At 41.2% G+C, this 19,223-nt stretch overlaps 1 long non-coding RNA gene across 2 annotated transcripts in view; it reads left to right on the top strand.

Annotated features, from left to right (window-relative positions):
* The first annotated feature begins 1,747 nt into the window (after window positions 1-1,747).
* LOC105489791 (uncharacterized) overlaps window positions 1,748-19,223 on the top strand; it is a 31,431-nt gene continuing 13,955 nt past the window's right edge. The window contains exons 1-3 of one of the 2 annotated variants that reach the window (XR_011614462.1): window positions 1,748-1,819; window positions 2,189-2,317; window positions 17,956-18,184. This is a non-coding gene — a long non-coding RNA (uncharacterized lncRNA). Of the gene's footprint in view, window positions 1,820-2,188; window positions 2,318-17,955; window positions 18,185-19,223 lie in introns of those variants that run through there. The other variant, XR_011614463.1, reaches the window with a different exon arrangement.

A 19,223-nucleotide genomic window follows, 5' to 3' on the forward strand; every position in this document is an offset into this window, starting at 1 on the left:
GGAGAGGCAGCTGCCCTGGTGGCCCTGTCTGCACCTCTAACCGTCGGGCCCAACTAGACCTCCAGCACCCTGGTGAGAGTGAGAACGGGGGTGACACTCGGCCCAGACCCAGGCACCCTGGTGAGAGTGAGAACGGGGGTGACACTCGGCCCAGACCCAGGCACCCTGGTGAGAGTGAGAACGGGGGTGACACTCGGCCCAGACCCAGGCACCCTGGTGAGAGTGAGAACGGGGGTGACACTCGGCCCAGACCCAGGCACCCTGGTGAGAGTGAGAACGGGGGTGACACTCGGCCCAGACCCAGGCACCCTGGTGAGAGTGAGAACGGGGGTGACACTCGGCCCAGACCCAGGCACCCTGGTGAGAGTGAGAACGGGGGTGACACTCGGCCCAGACCCAGGCACCCTGGTGAGAGTGAGAACGGGGGTGACACTCGGCCCAGACCCAGGCACCCTGGTGAGAGTGAGAACGGGGGTGACACTCGGCCCAGACCCAGGCACCCTGGTGAGAGTGAGAACGGGGGTGACACTCGGCCCAGACCCAGGCACCCTGGTGAGAGTGAGAACGGGGGTGACACTCGGCCCAGACCCAGGCACCCTGGTGAGAGTGAGAACGGGGGTGACACTCGGCCCAGACCCAGGCACCTTGGTGAGAGTGAGAACGGGGGTGACACTCGGCCCAGACCCAGGTGAGCCCGGGCAGAGCCTGTCGAGGGTGGAGAACAGCAGGTTCGGGTGTGCCCTGTGTGGTGTCAGAGCCTGCTGAGGTCACTGCAGACCAGGCCCCGACCCAGCTGTGTCCCCACAGTCACTGTGGTGTGTGTGGTGGGCTTGGGCCCCGTGTCGCTGCCGGAGTGCCCGGTCACGTGGCCTCCCATTGCCTGTGGACGCTGCTTCGGCCAGCAGCCTGGGTCTGCCTTCCTTCTACAAAGCAGTTTTGGATGTGGATTGAGCAGTTATTTTGGGTGAGAATTCGCCTGTGTAATGTTAACTAAACCCTCTTAGGTTATTTGTCCTATTTTGCACATGAGGAAACTGAGGCTTGGAGTGGCTGGGTCACTTGCCCGACAGCCTCTGGGTGAAGAATGGGGTTTTACATCCAGGCTCTCTGTGGCCAGGGCCCACCTTCCTAACCCTTGGCCTGAAACTCAAAAGCTTCTGAGCCTTGCTTATGTCCTGGCAGACACGGAATGTGGCCGGGGCTGTGCACTGCACCAGGACAAACTGCAGGGGACTCGGGCCCCTAAACACGGGGCTTGGTGAAAATGTCCACAGGTTTTCATATTAGATAATGTTAAGAAAAAAATGCTAAGGAGTAGGGAAGGTATTGAATATTGAATTTATGTAAAGCTTCCAAATAAAACCCTTTCACAAATTTAAAATCAGAGACTGAGCCTACACTTGAGTTTTCTTTACATCGGCTTATACGTGAAAGGCCTGGGATAATTTCTGGGTTGATCTCCCCAAATTGAGGATAAGAAACTCTAGCAAGGGCTGAGAACAAATGGCTGGAGAGTATGGTGGCTGCTTTTCAGCCTGGTAAAACCTCTTTTCTCTCCGTAAACCAGAATTCAAATAATCCAGTTGCTCTGAATTGAACTCATTCTTCTAATCTAACAACCGTCTTTCTCTTTCGTTGACAAATATAATGTGAGAATTTTTTTGTGATAATGCAAATGGATTTTGAATCTAATTGAACTTTTTATATCAACTATTTCAAAATAATGATGACTTTTTCCTCACATCCACAGATGTTGCTCCCAGAACCTTAATGATCCTTCTTTAGGATTCAGATGATAACCCCCTGCTAAACACCATTGGTGAGTGGTTTCTGATTTAACTTTTCTAAAGGTGATGTTTTTGCTTCGAATCCACTAACTTTATCATTAAATGTCGCCGTATTTTCATGTGGTTCTTGCAATTTTCAAATAAGTTCATTTCAGTGCTCCAAAATGTCCCTGAAGTAAGCTGTTTTTGAAGTCGGTGACTATGCTTCAATAAATCTGCAAAGTGAGGCTTCTCCTGCATTTCAGGGCTTATACTCCAGCCTGGGCCCTCCCCTGGGTGGCTGCCACTCTGCAGGGGGGAGCAGTACTGGGGTTTTGACCCCATTTTCTTCTCAGAAAGCTGAAAATAGCTGGGAGTGCAGCAGCTGGTATTTACCAAGTTCCCTGATTTTATCATTTCAGCTCTACAGGCACATTTTGCATAGAACTTGAACTTGAGGCTTTCAGAATGCGTTTTCTCCTCCTCCCTGTCCTCACAGATGTGAGGTACTCAACGTTTCCATGATGCTTTCAGCGTGAGCATGGGCCACTGTGAGTATTTAATTCCCAAGAGTTTGCTTGGGTACTTTTTTGGCAACACAGATGATGTTTTTCATGCATTTCTCTCCAGGGATTTATTTCTGCAGGTTTGGGTGATCGCCCCTACCCCCTTGATCCTGGTGTTAGACATCTTGGCTTCCTTGTGGTCTTTTGTGTGGACCCCTCCAGTTCCCAGAGATGCTGTGGCCACTGGCATTTCAGCAGGCCTGGGTAGGCCTGGTCGACCTGGTCTCAGGACCTGCCCAGTGATGTTGAGAAACCCAGGCGGTTCCATAAGCCTTGGCATGGTGGGGACACTGACCTAGTGATATGGTTTGGATTTGTGTCCCCACCCAAATCTCGTGTAGAATTGGACGAGGGGCCTGATAGGAGGTGATCGGATCACGAGGGAATTTCCCTGTTGCTGTTCTCTTGAGAGTCGGTGAGTTCTCATGAGCTCTGGTTGTTTAAAAGTATATGGCACTTCCTCCTTCACTCTCTCTCCTGCTCTGCTATGTAAGACATGCCTGCGTCCCCTTTGCCTTCCGCCGTGATTGTAAGTTTCCTGAGGCCTCCCAGCCATGCTTCCTATTAAGCCTGCGGAACCGCAAGTCAATTAAACCTCTTTTCTTCATAAATTACCCAGTCTCAGGTAGTTCTTTATAGCAGCGTGAGAATGGACTGATACACCTAGTTTCTTGTTTCTCTGAAAAAGAAGGGACCAGCTAGGAAATTGCCCTCATCTCCTTTCCCCTGTATCTGTCAGCCTCTGTCATGAACCTATGTTCTGTTGGATGAACTGCCCAGGTACCTAAGGTCCACCTAAGGTCACCCGAGGTCAGCTAAGGTCCACTTGTGCCTGGACTTCCACACCTCTTGTCCCCTGCAGGGCATCTCTCCGGCTTCCTTCCCTTCTTACTGAGTCACCATCTTCGTTTCCTGCTGGGTCACGATCATCAGCCACAGATGGGCTATGCCAGCTCCCATTTTAGAAAGGGAACCTTCCTTGACCCTAAGGCACCTCCAGCCAATGCCTATTTTCCCACTTCCAGGCAGACACCAGACCCTGCGCCAAGTCACTCTTCTTCATCCCAGCCCCCCATACCCTGACCTTTATGCAATCGCTTCCTTCCTTATACAGCTTATTTTATTTTACAACATTTTATAGCTTTGCCACCTGGGTAGGTGTCCTTAAATAACGGCTTAGTTTTACATGTTCTAAATATTTATGTAAATGAAATGATACAGTACTGATGTTTGTGTTTGGCTTGTTTGACTCCACATGGCATTTTAAAGATTAAGCCATTCTATTGTGTGCAGCTGCAGTGCATCCGTTTTCATCGCTGTGTACCAAGATTTATTTATCGGTTTTGCTGCTAAAGAATGTTTGGTTGCTGGAGCTCTTGTGCAAATCTTTCTGCTGAATGTGTACCTCAGAGTGAAACTGTTGATCATAGCGTATGTGCGTCTTTCAGTGTCTCAATCGGAGCTCTTTGCTGTGGATTCAGTGTGTACGGTATTGGATGAGGGAGTCCCTTGCTCTGCCCTCCCATCAGTCCTTGTTATTTTAGCTCATTTGGTGGGTGTGCAGTGATTTCTCGTTGGGATTGTAATGTGCATTTCCCAGATGACTCTCAGGCACCACCGTCTACATTTACTGGCCAGTTGGAGACTTTCATTTGTGCTGTGCTTATTCAACTGCCGGATCCATTTTCCTACTGAATTTGCAGGAGTTTGTTATATGTTTAGATACGAGGCTGTTGTCAGTTATACGTGTTGCAAATATTTTCTGTCACTGCTGATCTCGCCTTTGGACTCTTTTAATGGTGTTTTGGATGAGCAGAAATACTTAATTTTTATGTGGCCAAATTCATCCACCTTTTCCTTTATGGTTATTGCATTCTGAATCTTGTTCAAAAATCTTTTCTCAACTGAAGGTCATGGAGAAGTTCTCTCATATCCCTTTAAAAGCTTTATGAAGTGTTTTGACTTTCACTTTTGGATCTCAGTCTGTCTGGAATTAATTTTTGTGTCCTATGAGAGGTAAGAGGTCAAGTTTCTTTTTTTTGCCGTATGGATAACCAACAGTCCCCAAACCATTTCCCCTTTCTGTTATTCTGCAGAGCCAGGCACTTCTAAATCCAGTGTCCGCACATAAATGGCCATTTCTGGCTCTTTATTCTCTCTCATTGCACCAAAAACCCACCTTTTTCTTTTCTTTTCTTTTTTGAGACAGGGTCTGTCTCGCTCTGTTGCATAGGCTGGAGTGCAGTGGCATGATCTTGGCTCACTGCAGGCTTAACCTCCTGGGCTTAAGTAATCCTCCTATCTCAGCCTCCTGAGAGTAGCTGGACCAGAGACATGTGCCACCATGCCTGTTTAGGTTTTTTATTTTATTTTTTATTTTGGAGAGACAGGGTCTCGCTATGTTGCCCAGGCTGGTCTCAAACTCTTGGGCTCAAGCAATCCTCCCTCTTCAGCCTCTCAAAGTGCTGGGATTACAGGTGGGTGTCATGGCACCTGGCCAGCCTTGTCTTAGCTACAGAAGCTTTGTAAGAAGTCTTGGTGTCTGGTGGAGCGAATTCTCTCAGGTTTTTCTGGCTTCTCAACAGTGTCTTTTCTATTCTTGCCTTTTGGATTTCTGCATAAATTTTAGAACTACCATGCCCAGTTCCACAGAAGTTCTTTCTGGGATTTTGATTGGTATTTTATAGAATCTATAAATGGAGCGAGCACTAACATCTGGGTAATATTGAGTCCTCCAATGAATGCAGATTTTCTCCCCATTTTTTAAGGGTTTCTTTAAAATTCCTCAATAATGTTTTATAGTTTTCTGAATAAAGACCTTTTACAGTTTGTTGGATGTACTTCTTCTTCAACTTTTCAGATGCTATTGTAACTTTGTTTCTGAGCTTTTCTCATTGAGGTACCATTTGTATACAATAAGTTACACAGAATTTGGAGTGCTGTTCAACGAGTTTTGATGTGCGTGTCCACGTCGGTAACAAGATCTCAATCAAGAAAATTCCCTGATTTCTCTTTCTGGGCAATTGTCCCATTTCTCATGTTGACACACTGCTGTTGGGATATTTGTCACTGTAGATTAGGTTTCCCTGTTTGAGAACTCTGTATAAATGAAATTATCTAGCATTTGTCCTTTGGTACCTGGCTTCTGTCGTTCCACATCATGTTTGTGAGGGATTCATCAGTGTCATTCTGTGCCTCTGTAGACATTCCTTTTTTATCACAGAATGGTATTTCATTGCATAAATTGGTTTTCTATCTATCCACCTGTTGATGGTTATTTGGGATACTTTTAGCTTTTGGCAAGTATGGGTGAAGCTGCTGTGAACATTCTGGGCAAATTCTTTGTGTGGATATGTATTTTCATCTTCTTGAGTAACTTTGAACCAAGTGGAATGTCTGGTTCAAAGAAGGGAGAAATGTTTTACTTTGTAAGGAAATGTAAAAGCGTTTTCCAAGTGGGTGACCATTGTATATCCCCCCAGAAGCCAGTGTCTGGAAGTCCTCATCGTCCACACCCCTCACATTTGCTGCTGTCAGCTATCTGAATTTTGGCCTTTCCAAGTGGGTATGAAGTAATGGTCACCGTGATTTTAGTAGGCATCTAAGGTAGCAAAGGATGCTGAGGGCCTCTCACATGCTTACTGGCCACATGTATACCTTCTTGTGTGATGTGTCTGGTCAGGTCTACTATTCCTTTTGAAGGCCACTTTATGAAGATACATTACACATACAATAATGCAGTCACTTTAAGTGTACAGTTTGATGAATTCTGACAAATGAGTGTAACCAGCACCACAGTCAAGATATAGAATATTTCTATCACCCCAGATTCTACCATGACCCTTTTCAGCCAGTCCCCAACCTTCTCCCCCAGCCCTATGCAACCAATGGTCTGCTTCCTGTCACTAGAGATTAGTTTGGTTTGTTCTAGACTTTTCTATAAATGGAGTCATAGTAGACATTCTGTGGGTCTGGATTTCTTCATTCAGTGTGGTGATTTCAGATTCATCATGTTGTTGTATGTTGTACATTTACTCATTTTGTAGTGAGTAGTATTCCATTGGACATTTATACCACAGTTTTATACATTCACCTGCTGGTGTCATTTGGATCGTATTCAGTATTTGGCTCTTATAAATACAGCTATAAATGTTTATGTATGACTTTAAAAAAGTCATCATTTATGTTAGATGAATACTAGGAGTAAAGTGCCTGAGTCATAGGGTAGGTGTATGACTAAGATTTAAGGAGTTTCAAGGTGACTGTAGCATTTTATGCTACTTTAAGTCCCATCGACTCCACATTCTCTCCATTTGGTATGACATTTTTGCCATTTTAGTGAGTGCAGAGTGGTATCTGAGTGTGGTTTCAGGACTGGAATGTTCTGTTTTCTAATAAGACCAGACAGCTTAAGGAACTAAAATTGACTTTGAAGAGCCTGGAAAGACACCTTGGAAAATTGTTTCAAACCTTACCAATGAGAAAGGAATGTCACTTCCTGATAAGCCCAGAAATCTCAGATATTTGGGGGACCTCAAGAAAAGAGGAATTTGCCAAATCTATAAGCATTACAGATGAAGCCTGTTGGCAAGTCCACGGCCTGGCTTCCTCACCGTCAGAGGCTTCTACCAGTTCAGTCTGAGATTCCTTATCAAAAGATCCAGCAAAGCAAACCTTGAAAGAGCCTGTATAATCAATCACTATTCTTGCTGCACATGTGTAGATATCCAGGCAAAGTTTAATGAAAATAAACTTATTTTGCAAACAGCCCAGTCTAACTGATTATCTTTGGTATAAATGGGTGTGACTTTAAAGAGAAAAACTATGTTTCAGAAGAAAACTTTAGCTGAAGCTCCAGCTGAGTTTGGATGAGGTTGGATGACTTGAAATAAACTTCAGAGAAAATGACATGACAGGTCATCAATGGACAACCTTCATGACATCCAAACTGCAAACTAGGAAAATCTGCCATCTCCTCGGAGCCTGCCTCACTCCAATTGAAGATGCTTCAAGTCCAGCATCTGGAAATCTTTTTGACTGGCTGGCCTCTGGATTTGGAAATGGAGTGTCCAAATATTATTCTTTGTTTTTATTTTATTTCCATAGAATCTAAACTCCCCTCATTAAAGGCCTGATGGCTCACACCCTCCAGCAGATCTCCTCTCAGCAGATGATTCAGCTGATCCTTAATTAACCAAAGACCAAGTGAGAAAATGGACTGCTAATGCTCACAGAAAAGAAGAGTGCCTCTTCTTTCCTTAAACAAAGGGTAGAAAGATTCTCTACCTCCTCAAAGTTTAGTCAGTCTTCTGAACCTTCTCCTAGGCCCATCTGTGTGCTTTCTTTGTAAAATAGTTTTAGCAGCCCCGGCGCAGAGACTCACGCCTGTAATCTCAGCACTTTGGGAGGCCAAGGTGGATGGATCATGAGGTCAGGAGATCGAGACCATCCTAGCTAACATGGTGAAACCCCGTCCCTACTAAAAATACAAAAAATTAGCTGGGCCTGGTGGCACACACCTATAGTCCCAGCTACTCGGGAGGCTGAGGCAGGAGAATCGCTTGAACCGGGAGGCAGAGGTTGCAGTGAGCCAAGACCGCACCATTGCACTCCGGCCCGGGCGACTGAGCGAGACTCCGTCTCAAAAAAATTAGCAAGAATCTAAGTCAGTTTAGCCAGAACCCTGCACCCTTGATATCTGGCCCACCTCACTGTCTGACTGGGTTCCTCATCCTCCACCATCCCCCAGGTGATGTCGGTCACCCTAGCCTGCGTTCAGCAAGGCAGAATCCCCCTGGGCCCCTGATGTTTTCTCTTAGTAACTTTCCATACACTGACCCCCCTGATCTTTGGTTAGGAATCTCCACATGCCTGTGCTGTATTTGGAGTGGAGCCCAATCTCTCCCCCTGCAAAATCCTATTGCCGTTGTCCCTAAATCCATCTCAATGGCCCTGAAAATGAAAAGTCTTTTATTATCATGCTTTCACAAGTATTCGTGCATAATTTTTTCTTTAACAGTCATTTTATCGTTTTTTTTTCTTTTTTTGAGACAAAATCTCATTCTGTCACTCAGGCTGGAGTACAGTGGTGTGATCTCAGCTCACTGCAATCTCCACCCCCCAAGTTCAAGCGATGCTCATGCCTCAGCCTCCTGAGTAGCTGGGATTACAGGCACCCACCACCACACCCAGTTTATTTTTGTATTTTTAGTAGAGATGGGGTTTCATCATGTTGGTCAGGCTGGTTTCAAATTCCTGACCTCAAGTGATCTGCCTGTCTCGGCCCCCCAAAGTGCTGGGATTACAGGCATGAGCCACCGCACCTAGTCAACAATCACTTTAGATATTATATATTACATTATTTAAAAGATGTGGCATGATTTTAATCACCAGAATTAAATATATTTTACCTAATAATGCTTAAAGTTACTGTATTTGTTCGCTTCTGCCACACACAGCAGAATTTAACTCATTTTACACATTGAACACCCTCCTCAACTCTCCTTTACTCTATTCTTGTTATCGTTGGCTGCTGTTTTACTTTCACCATTTTTAAGCACAAAATTATGGTAATTATACTGTCAATAGTTAAATTTATTGACTTACTTTTAACCATTTGTTTTGTTTTTATTTTTGCATGTGACCTCAGGTACATAGAATTGAGTTAATTATTATCCTTGGTTCCTGGCTGCTGCAGATTTCAGTTTGCTAAAATGGCCATGTCAATGTATACCCCACCCCAGGGGCTCCTCCACCCACACGTGGGGCCTATGTTCATTTCCCTTGCACCTGAGCACACCTGGTAATAACTGCCTCCACTGATGGTAAAATTAACATAACATTCATATATTTCTTTCTTTTTTTTTTTTTTTTTTTTTTGAGATGGAGTCTTGCTGTGTCACCCAGGCTGGAGTGCAGTGGTGCAATCTTGACTCACTGCAAGCTCCACCTCCCGGGTTCACACCATTCTCCTGCCTCAGCCTCCCGAGTAGCTGGGACTACAAGCTCCTGCCACCACGCCCAGCTAATGTTTTGTATTTTTAGTAGAGAAAGAGTTTCGCCGTGTTAGCCAGGATGGTCTCAATCTCCTGACCTCGTGATCTGCCCGCCTCGGCCTCCCAAAGTGCTGGGATTACAGGTGTGAGCCACTGTGCCCAGCGTAACATTCATCTATTTCTACATGAAATATTTTAGGACTATTTTCATTCAAGTAATGGCAGAAGTGTGCTGTGTATCCTCTGAGGCTGGGTCTTCAAAGGCACAGCAGCCCCTGTCTGTCTCACTCATGCTCTCAGTGCTCCTTGGGGGCAGCAGAGTCAACATGTGAGACTCCGCCACCCTACAGACACCATGCTGAAGAGCCACCTGGGGGAGGACACCTTGACACTGTCTGAGGAATCCTTGCTTTTCTAGATGAGGTCCCATACATTGAGGACTAGAGACAAACCATCCCCACTGTGTTCTGTCTGAATTATTGGACCGCAGAGTCCATGTGCGTTGCAAATCATTGTTTTCACCACTAAGTTGTGGGCTAAGTTGTTAGACAGCCACCAGCCCTGTGACAGTACCTGGAATGTTCTCATTAGTGGCCCATTCACAGCCCTTTGCTACTTAGTTATGTAATTAGTTATCTGTAAAGATGTAATACTCATCTGCATACCCACCTTTCAGAACCAAATCTAGGACCTTGATGTAACTGGCATCTGTGTGGTGCACACACCAATGACCCATCGTTCTCTGTCTCCCCATCCAAGGGAGCCATCATCCTGAGTCCATCCTCACCTGCTCACCTTTTTAGATGACTGCATTGCGTCGAAAGCTATTCATAATGGGTATATGCTTTTCTTTCAGTTGTGCTTAAATATATAAAAATGGTAATATGCTATATAAAATATTGTAGGACTTTTTCATTTTCATTTTCATTAAGATTCATCTATATTTCCATGTATCGTAGTTCATTTGTTTTGGCTGCTGTACAAGATCCCATGTCTGAATAGATCATAATTTAGGAATCGACTTTCCTATGGATAGGAATTTGAGTTGTTTCCAGTGTTTCCTATCCTGAACCTAGGAGTAGCCTCAGGCATTTCACCTATCACGCTATAACAAACTTTTTCTTGCATAGTACCCAGAAGTTGAATTTCTAGGTTCTGGGTTATAAACTATGTGAATATTCATTCCATATGTATACTTTCTTCATATGCATAGACTTGGTATTGCTTTTTTAAATAAATTTTATATATTGGAAATATCTCCCAATTTGTAAATCACCTTTTCACCTCTTTAATGGGTCTTTTGACGGACAGAGCCTTAGTCTTAATATAGTCAAATTTATCTTTCCTTTTATAAGCAAAGGTTTTTAAATTGTATAAGAAAGTATTCTTTACCCCTAGTTCTAAAAAAAAAAAATCACTTAACGTTTTTTGCTAAGAGTTTTAAGGATTTATTTTTGACATTTAAGCACTTAATCCATCTGGATTTGACTTTTGCATAATGTAGAATGCAGGGCTATGATTTGGCCTTTTTCTGAATGGGTAACCGTGTTTAAATAAGTCTATTTAAAGTTCCTTCCTGTTATTGATCTTACACGTCTTGTCTCTTATATTGTCAAAGTTCCATACTGGGGTGGGTCTGCTTCTAAGCTCTCTATTCTATTCAGTTGGTAAATGTGTGTATCTCTTGCACAGTATGAAAATGGCTGAATTACTATTGCTTTACATGATGCCTGATTTCTCTATGAGGGCAGGTCCTCCCAGTGCTTTTTCAAGAGTGTCCTGCTCATTCTTGGCCATTGACTCTTCCATGTAATGTTCAGAATCATCTTTAAAGTAATTACAAATACCCATGGGGAATATGATTGGAAGAGCATTTAATCTTTAAATCAAACTAGGAAGAGTTTACATCTTCACTGTAGTATGTTTCCTATCCATTCATTTTCCTTCCACTTATTTACTCCTCTTTAATAGCTCTTAATGAAGTGTATAACTTTCTCTGAAAAGCTCTGGAACATACCCTGTTATATCTACTAGTGAACACTTGATAGTTGGATACTCTTGTAAGTGACACCTCTTGACCTTGGGCATTTTGTATATTAATCTTATATTAGGCCATTTTGCTAACTATTTATTATTTTTGATAATTAGTGCATGGATTATTTTAGCATCTCTAACCATGCTATCTGTGAATGATGGCAGCTCTGTTTCCTCTTTCTAGTCCTTTGCATAATATATTTTTCCCATGTTAATGCATTAGCTAAGCATTCCATACAATGTTAAAGAAAACTATCAGTACCAGATATCCCTCCCTTTATTGATTCTAAATCATGTTTCCAACATTTCCCACTTTTACAATGTTGTTTATCCCAGATTTGTTATATTCTTTTGCAGGTTAAGAAAATTCTCTATTTCTAATTTACTAAGAGTCTTTACAATTTTATCGAATGAATTTTCTGTATCTATTGAGAAGATACACGTTTTATTTAATCTGTTAATTTAATGAATTAAATTTATAAATCCCTTATTAAACCATCTTTACTCATCTAGCATAAACCCAACTTGGTGGTAGTGTATTATATGTTTTATACGCTGGTGGGTTTGCTTTTCTAATATTTTATTTGGGGTTTAAAAAATATTATTCATCAGCAGACTAACTGTTCATTTTATTTTCTTGTAGTGTCCTCGTCTGGTTTTAGTATCACAGTTATGTTGACCTCATAGACTAGGTTAAAGAATGTTACCCCTTTTACTCAATTTTAATATAATTTGGGCCTATTTGTTTCATTTTTGTTCCTGTGGGAAGACTTTTTAATGCATCAATTTATTTAACAGTATAGGACTATTTATTTCCATTTATTATTTATTAAGCTTTCTATTCATTATTGAGTCAGTTCTGGTAAGTTACCATTTTTTAAGAATTGTACGGTGGCTTAAGCCTGTAATCCCAGCACTTTGGGAGGCCGAGGCGGGTGGATCACGAGGTCAGGAGATCGAGACTATCCTGGCTAACATGGTGAAACCCCGTCTCTACTAAAAATACAAAAAACTAGCCGGGCGTGGTGGCGGGCGCCTGTAGTCCCAGCTACTTGGGAGGCTGAGGCGGGAGAATGGCGTGAACCCGGGAGGCGGAGCTTGCAGTGAGCCGAGGTCACGCCACTGCACCCCAGCCTGGGAGACACAGTGAGACTCTGTCTCAAAAAAAAAAAAAAAAAAAAAAAAAAGAATTGTATATCCTCAAACGTATCAAAGCTATTGGCATATAGATACCGAGGGTACTCTTTTATCTTTTAAATCTCAATTTATCTGCATTTAATTCTCTCTTTTTATCATAATATAGTTTATTTGTGTCTTTTCTCTTGGGAAGTCATGTTGATGGTTTATTTTATTTCTCAAGAAGTGGCTGTGTGGGTGGATTTTCTCTATTGTATCTTCATGGTTTTAAATTTTATTTTATTGATTTACACTCTTAATTTTTTTCTTCTTTTTTAAATCTATTGTTATTTTTCTTACTTTAATATGACAACACAGTTCACTTTTGAAACTTTCCTCTTCTCCAGTATAAATATGGCTATAAAGTTGGCTGAAAGAATCATGCAATGATTGGTTATCATTCAATTATAGATATATTTAATCCTACTGTGGCTTCATCTTATATCCACGAGTTATTTGGCAGTGTATGTGGGTATTTTGTTAGCATCTATAAGAAAAAGTGTACAAAATAAATGGTTTACAGCTCAATAAATGATTACAAAGTGAACATATTCAAGTTACCACTAGGCAAGTGAAAATACAAAACATCAGCTGGGTGCGGTGGCTCACTCCTGTAATCCCAATCTTGGGAGGCCAAGGCAGGTGGATCACGAGGTCAGGAGATCGAGACCATCCTGGCTAACACAGTGAAACCCCGTCTCTACTAAAAATACAAAAAAATTAGCCAGGCGTGGTGGCGGGTGCCTGTAGTCCCAGCTACTCAAGAGGCTGAGGCAGGAATGGCATGAACCCGGGAGGTGGAGCTTACAGTGAACTGAGATCGCACCACTGCACTCCAGCCTGGGTGACAGAGTGAGACTCCATCTCAACAAAAAAAGAAAAGAAAATACAAAACATCAAGGCTAGCTATTACATCACCCTTACCTTCCCCCACAGGTACTTAATCTCTTTTCAAAAGGTAACAATTACCTGACTCTTAATCCCATACATTCGTCGTGACCAATTTTGAGCATTATAGAATGGAATCATGCAACACACATTCTCATAGATCTGGATTTTTGTATGTGTTGTCATGTATGTGAGATTCATCCTTGTGGCTGACTGGGACAAGAGTTTGTAAATTTTCACTCTGCGTCATTTTCTATCATAAGTGCACACCACAATGTTTTTCCTTCCATTCTACAGTCTATAGTCGATGAATATTTGGATTGCTCACATATATTTTGGTACACACATATATGTATTTTTATAGACTATATATTTAAAAACAGGAATTCTGGGGCATAGATCATAAATCAAGTGCCAACAAATGTGTGGACTGTTTCTACACACTCTATTCTGTTCCACTGATTTATTTATCTACCCTTACACTGGTATCCGGTTATCCTAATCACTATTGCTTACTGAGCATACTGGTAGTGTATGCACTACCAGTTTTCCAAAATAAGTCATTCTAAGTACACTCCCAGAAGCAATGGATAACAGTTCCAGTTCCTCCAAATCCTTGCAAACATTAATATGTTTTATCTTTTACAATTTTAACCATTGTGGTTGGTCTGGGATGTTATTGTAGTTTTCATGTGTATTTCTTTGATAAGTAATGGCATTGAATATTTTTTCTTAAGGTTTTTTTCCATATTTCCATTGGGTTATTTTCTTATTTGTCTGAAATAGCTTGTTTTTTGTTTTTTTTTGAGACACAGTTACTCTGTCACCCAGGCTGAAGTGCAGTGATGTAATCTCGGCTCACTGCAATCTCTGCCTCCAGGGTTCAAGCAATTCTCATGCCTCAGCCTCCAGAGTAGCTGGGATTACAGGCATGCACCACCACACCTGGCTAATTTTTTTTTTGTATTTTCAGTAGAGACGGCATTTCACCATGTTGCCCAGGCTGGTCTTAAACTCCTGGCCTCAAGTGATTCGTCCACCTTGGCCTCCCATAATGCTGGGTTCACTGGCGTGAGCCACCATGCCCAGCCTCAAAATAGTTCTTTATATAATACAGATATGGGCACTTTGTTGGGTATATGTACTGTAAATGCTGGCTTGTCCTTTCACTTTCTGAATTATATCTTTTGATGGCCAGAGCTTCCTAATTTTAATGTAGTTCAGTTATCTGGTGTTTTCCTTTTGTGATTGGTACTTTCTGTGTCTAGTTTAAGAAGACTTTGCCTGTCCCAAGGTCATGATGCTATTCTTCTACATTTTCCACTATAGACATTATTGCTTACCACTCAAATTTGGATTTACAGTAGACTTGCATGTGCAATAGACTTGCATACATGGCAAGATTTTTTCTATGTGACCGTTTAACAGCCTCTCTGCCACTGGTCCACAGGATCATAAATCAAGTGCCAACAAATGTGTGGGCTGTTTCTAGACTCTCTATTCTGTTCCACTGATCTATTTGTCCATCCTTATACTAATATCTAATTATCCTAATTACTACTGCTTTATAAGCAACTTCGATAATCAGTTGTTTAAGGCTGCCACCACTGTTCTTATTCAATATTGCTTTGGTTATTCTTGGTAAATTTTAAAACCTTAAGTCTCCCACCATTGTTCTTATTCAATATCGCCTTGGTTACCCTTGGTAAATTTTAAAACCTTTTATAAATGTCCTCAGAAAACTTGCGGAAACTTTTATAGAAACTGCATTGGAGCTATAGATGAAAGTGCCCAAAATGGATATCTTTATGATATTTAGTTTTTCAATTTATAAATATCGTATTCATGTATTCATGAATGAATATCATATTCCTATCATATGAATATGATATTGACATGCTGGTTAATTGTGAACAATAGTTTCTTCAAGGGAAAACATGTTTTGAAGCAGCTGCCAATTTCTGTGGTGTAAATACTATCACCAATTTTAAGTTAACAGCTTTTAAAGTAAATACTATGTGGTGTAAATACTCTGTGATGTAAATACTATCACCAATTTTAACAGTGTGGCTGTTACGGGACAGAGACTGGGGAAGAAACACACGTGCTTGGCTCTCGTGGGAAATTATGAACACAGAAGTAGATCCAGCCCTTCATTTATTTAGGTCTTTAATCTCTCTCAACAATGTTTCTTAATCTCTCTCAATATGTTTTTAAATCTCTGTCAATGTTTGACATTTAATTTTTTTTAATGTTAATGTTTTTTTAATCTCTCTCAATGTTTGTTTTATCTCTCTCAAAATGGTTTTTAATCTCTCCCAATTTAAAGTTTTTTTTTTTTTTTTAAGACGGAGTCTCGCTCTGTCACTCAGGCTGGAGTGCAGTGGCACAGTCTCGGTTCACCAAGCTCCGCCTCCCGGGTTTACGTCATTCTCCTGCCTCAGCCTCCCGAGTAGCTGGGGCTACAGGCGCCCACCACCACGCCTGGCTAATTTTTTGTATTTTTGGTAGAGACGGGGTTTAACTGTGTTAGGCAGGATGGTCTCAATCTGCTGACCTCGTGATCCACCCGCCTCAGCCTCCCAAAGTGCTGGGATTACAGGTGCGAACCACGGCACCCGGCCAACAATAATGTTTTTTAACCTCTCTCAATAATGTTTTATCCTTTGTCCTCAGTAATGTTTTGTCACTTCCTATGTAGAGAGCTCCATGTTTACCTGAGTTTTGGGATGCTCTTTCAAATGTTATTTTATGTGTTATTTTTAAATTTTATTTTCTAATTTGTGTGATATATACACGAGACCACCAATTACGGAAAGATAGACAAATACTTGATAAATGATTTATTGATATATTACAATACAGGAGAAAATAATATACGTTTCCAGACATTGGGACTATCCCAAAGAAAAATAGTTGATGTTTGTATAATGACTCGTTTCCAAAACCCTGCCAAATTCACTTGTTAATTCTAATACTGTATTTGTATTTTCTTTTGGATTCTTTAAGTATATAATCATTTGAAGTAATGACAGTTTTATTTCTTGCTTTCTAATTCTACATTCAGTTTCTTTTTTGCCCTTTTTTCTGGTTAAAACGTCAAGTAAAATACCGATCGCAAGTGGTAATAGGCATTCTTTTCTCCTTCTAGATCTCAAAAGTTTTTGATAAGTATGAGGCTTTTTGTTGTTTCTTTCCAGTAAATATTCTTTTACATATTAAATAACTGGCTTACTTCTATTTCTAGTCTTCTAAAATTGTTGTATTACTTTGGTGTTGAAATTTATCAAATACTTTGCTTTGTCTGCTGCATCATGTAATTTTTCCCTTTTATTCTGACTTGATAGAATGTTACAAGGAATAATTTTCTAATGTTAAATCCAACTAAACTTCCTGAAAGAACACCAACATGGCTATGATGTATTATCTCTATATACTGCTAGATTCATTTTGCTGATTTTTATTCAGTATATTTATGTTTATATTCATGAAATAAATTGTTCTATTTTTTTTCTTTTAAACATTTGTCAAGCTTGGCTATTAAGGTTATGCTGGCCTTATGAAATAAAGTGGGAAGTATCCCTTGGTCTAGCTTCATCAGTTTTACCATGATGGGCCTGGGATATGCTTTAGTAATTAGTTTCTCCTATGGCTTAATGTCTTTTGCCAATTCTGAAACTTGGTGGGAGTGGTTGTTGTCTTCAAAGATTGCATCTGCCAGCCTCTTTTTCACCTCAGCCTTTGGGACTGCAATTATACATATGGCAGACCTTCCCACTGTGGCCCACATGTGTCTTATAGTCTAATAATATTTTTCATATGTTCTCAATTTATTGGATATTTTATTCTAACCTGTATTCCACTTTATTTTCTTTTTCTTTTTTTTTGAGACAGAGTCTTGCTCTGTGCCCCAGGCTGGAGTGCAGTGGCGCAATCTCGGCTCACTGCAAGCTCCGCCTCCCAGGTTCATGCCATTCTCCTGCCTCAGCCTCCTGAGTAGCTGGGACTACAGGCGCCTGCCACCGCGCCCGGCTAATTTTTTGTATTTTTAATAGAGACGGGGTTTCACCATGGTCTTGATCTCCTAACCTTGTGATCCGCCCGCCTCAGCCTCCCAAAGTGCTGGGATTACAGGCGTGAGCCACCGTGCCCAGACGCTTTATTTTCCTTTAAGCTACGTCTAAATTGCTGACAAAATTTTTGAGTTTTTGAAAGTGTTTTGAAATCTTTATTTTCCTTTGTGTGTTCTAGAATTTTTATTTTAGTTTTTTAAAGTTTCCTGTTTCCTGCTAACATTATCTTTGTATCTTAATTTATTGAACCCAGTAAACAGTTATTTTATTGTTCTGACACATTCAATAATTACATTTCCCATGAGTCTGTTTCCATTGTTTTGTTTAACTAAATATTCAGTCAATGGCTGTTTATCTTTATTGAATGCTGGGCATTGTACTTGGAATATTGTAGAGGTCATTTGAGCCTCTGGATGATGCAGCCATTCTGCAGAGGCAATATTTTTTAATTTTACAGGCAACTTAGGTAAAGCAGATCTCTGAGATGAAGATGATTGAAAGTTGGCCCTGAGTCTTGGTGAGAGCTTTTCTCTTTTTAATTTTTTATTTATTTATTTTATCATACTTTAAGTCCTGGGTACATGTACACAATGTGCAGGTTTGTTACATATGTATACATGAGTCATGTTGGTGTGCTGCACCCATTAACTTGCCCTTTACATTAGGTATATCTCCTAATGCTATGCCTCCCCTTTCCCCCCTCTCCACAATAGGACCCGGTGTGTGTTCCCCTTCCTGTGTCCAAGTGACCTCATTGTTCAATTCCCACCTATGAGTGAGACCATGCGGTATTTGATTTTCTGTTCTTGCGATAGTTTGCTGAGAATGATGGTTTCCAGCTACGTCCATGTCCCTACAAAGGACATGAACTCATCCTTTTTAATGGCTGCATAGTATTCCATGGCCACATTATCTTAATCCAGTCTGTCACTGAGGGACATTTGGGTTGATTCCAAGTCTTTGCTATTGTGAATAGTGCCGCAATAAATGTACATGTGCATGTGTCTTTATAGCAGCATGACTTATAATCCTTTGGGTGTATACCCTGTAATGGGATGGCTGGGTTGAATGGTATTTCTAGTTCTAGATCCTTGAGGAATCGCCACACTGTTTTCCACAATAGTTGAACTAGTTTACAGTCCCACCAACAGTGTAAAAGTGTTCCTATTTCTCCACATCCTCTCCAGCACCTGTTGTTTCCTGAGTTTTTTAATGATTGCCATTCTAACTGATGTGAGATGATATCTCATTGTGGTTTTGATTTGCATTTCTCTGATGGCGAGTGATGATGAGCATTTTTTCATGTGTCTGTTGGCTGTATGAATGTCTTCTTTTGAAAAGTGTCTGTTCATATCCTTTGCCCAATTTTGATGGGGTTGTTTTTTTCTTGTAAATTTGATTGATTTCTTTATAGGTTCTAGGTATTAGCCCTTTGTCAGATGAGTAGATTGCAAAAATTTTCTCCCATTCTGTAGGTTGCCTGTTTACTCTGATGGTAATTTCCTTTGCTGTGCAGAAGCTCTTTAGTTTAATGAGATCCCATTTGTCAATTTTGGCTTTTGTTGCCATTGCTTTTGGTGTTTTAGACATGAAGTCCTTGCCCATGCCTATGTCCTGAATGATATTACCTAGGTTTTCTTCTAGGGTTTTTATGGTATTAGGTCTAACATTTAAGTCTCTAATCCATCTTGAATTAATTTTCATATAAGGGGTAAGGAAAGGATC

This window comes from Macaca nemestrina, chromosome 15 (genome assembly GCF_043159975.1).
Source record: "Macaca nemestrina isolate mMacNem1 chromosome 15, mMacNem.hap1, whole genome shotgun sequence".
Lineage (NCBI taxonomy): Eukaryota > Metazoa > Chordata > Mammalia > Primates > Cercopithecidae > Macaca > Macaca nemestrina.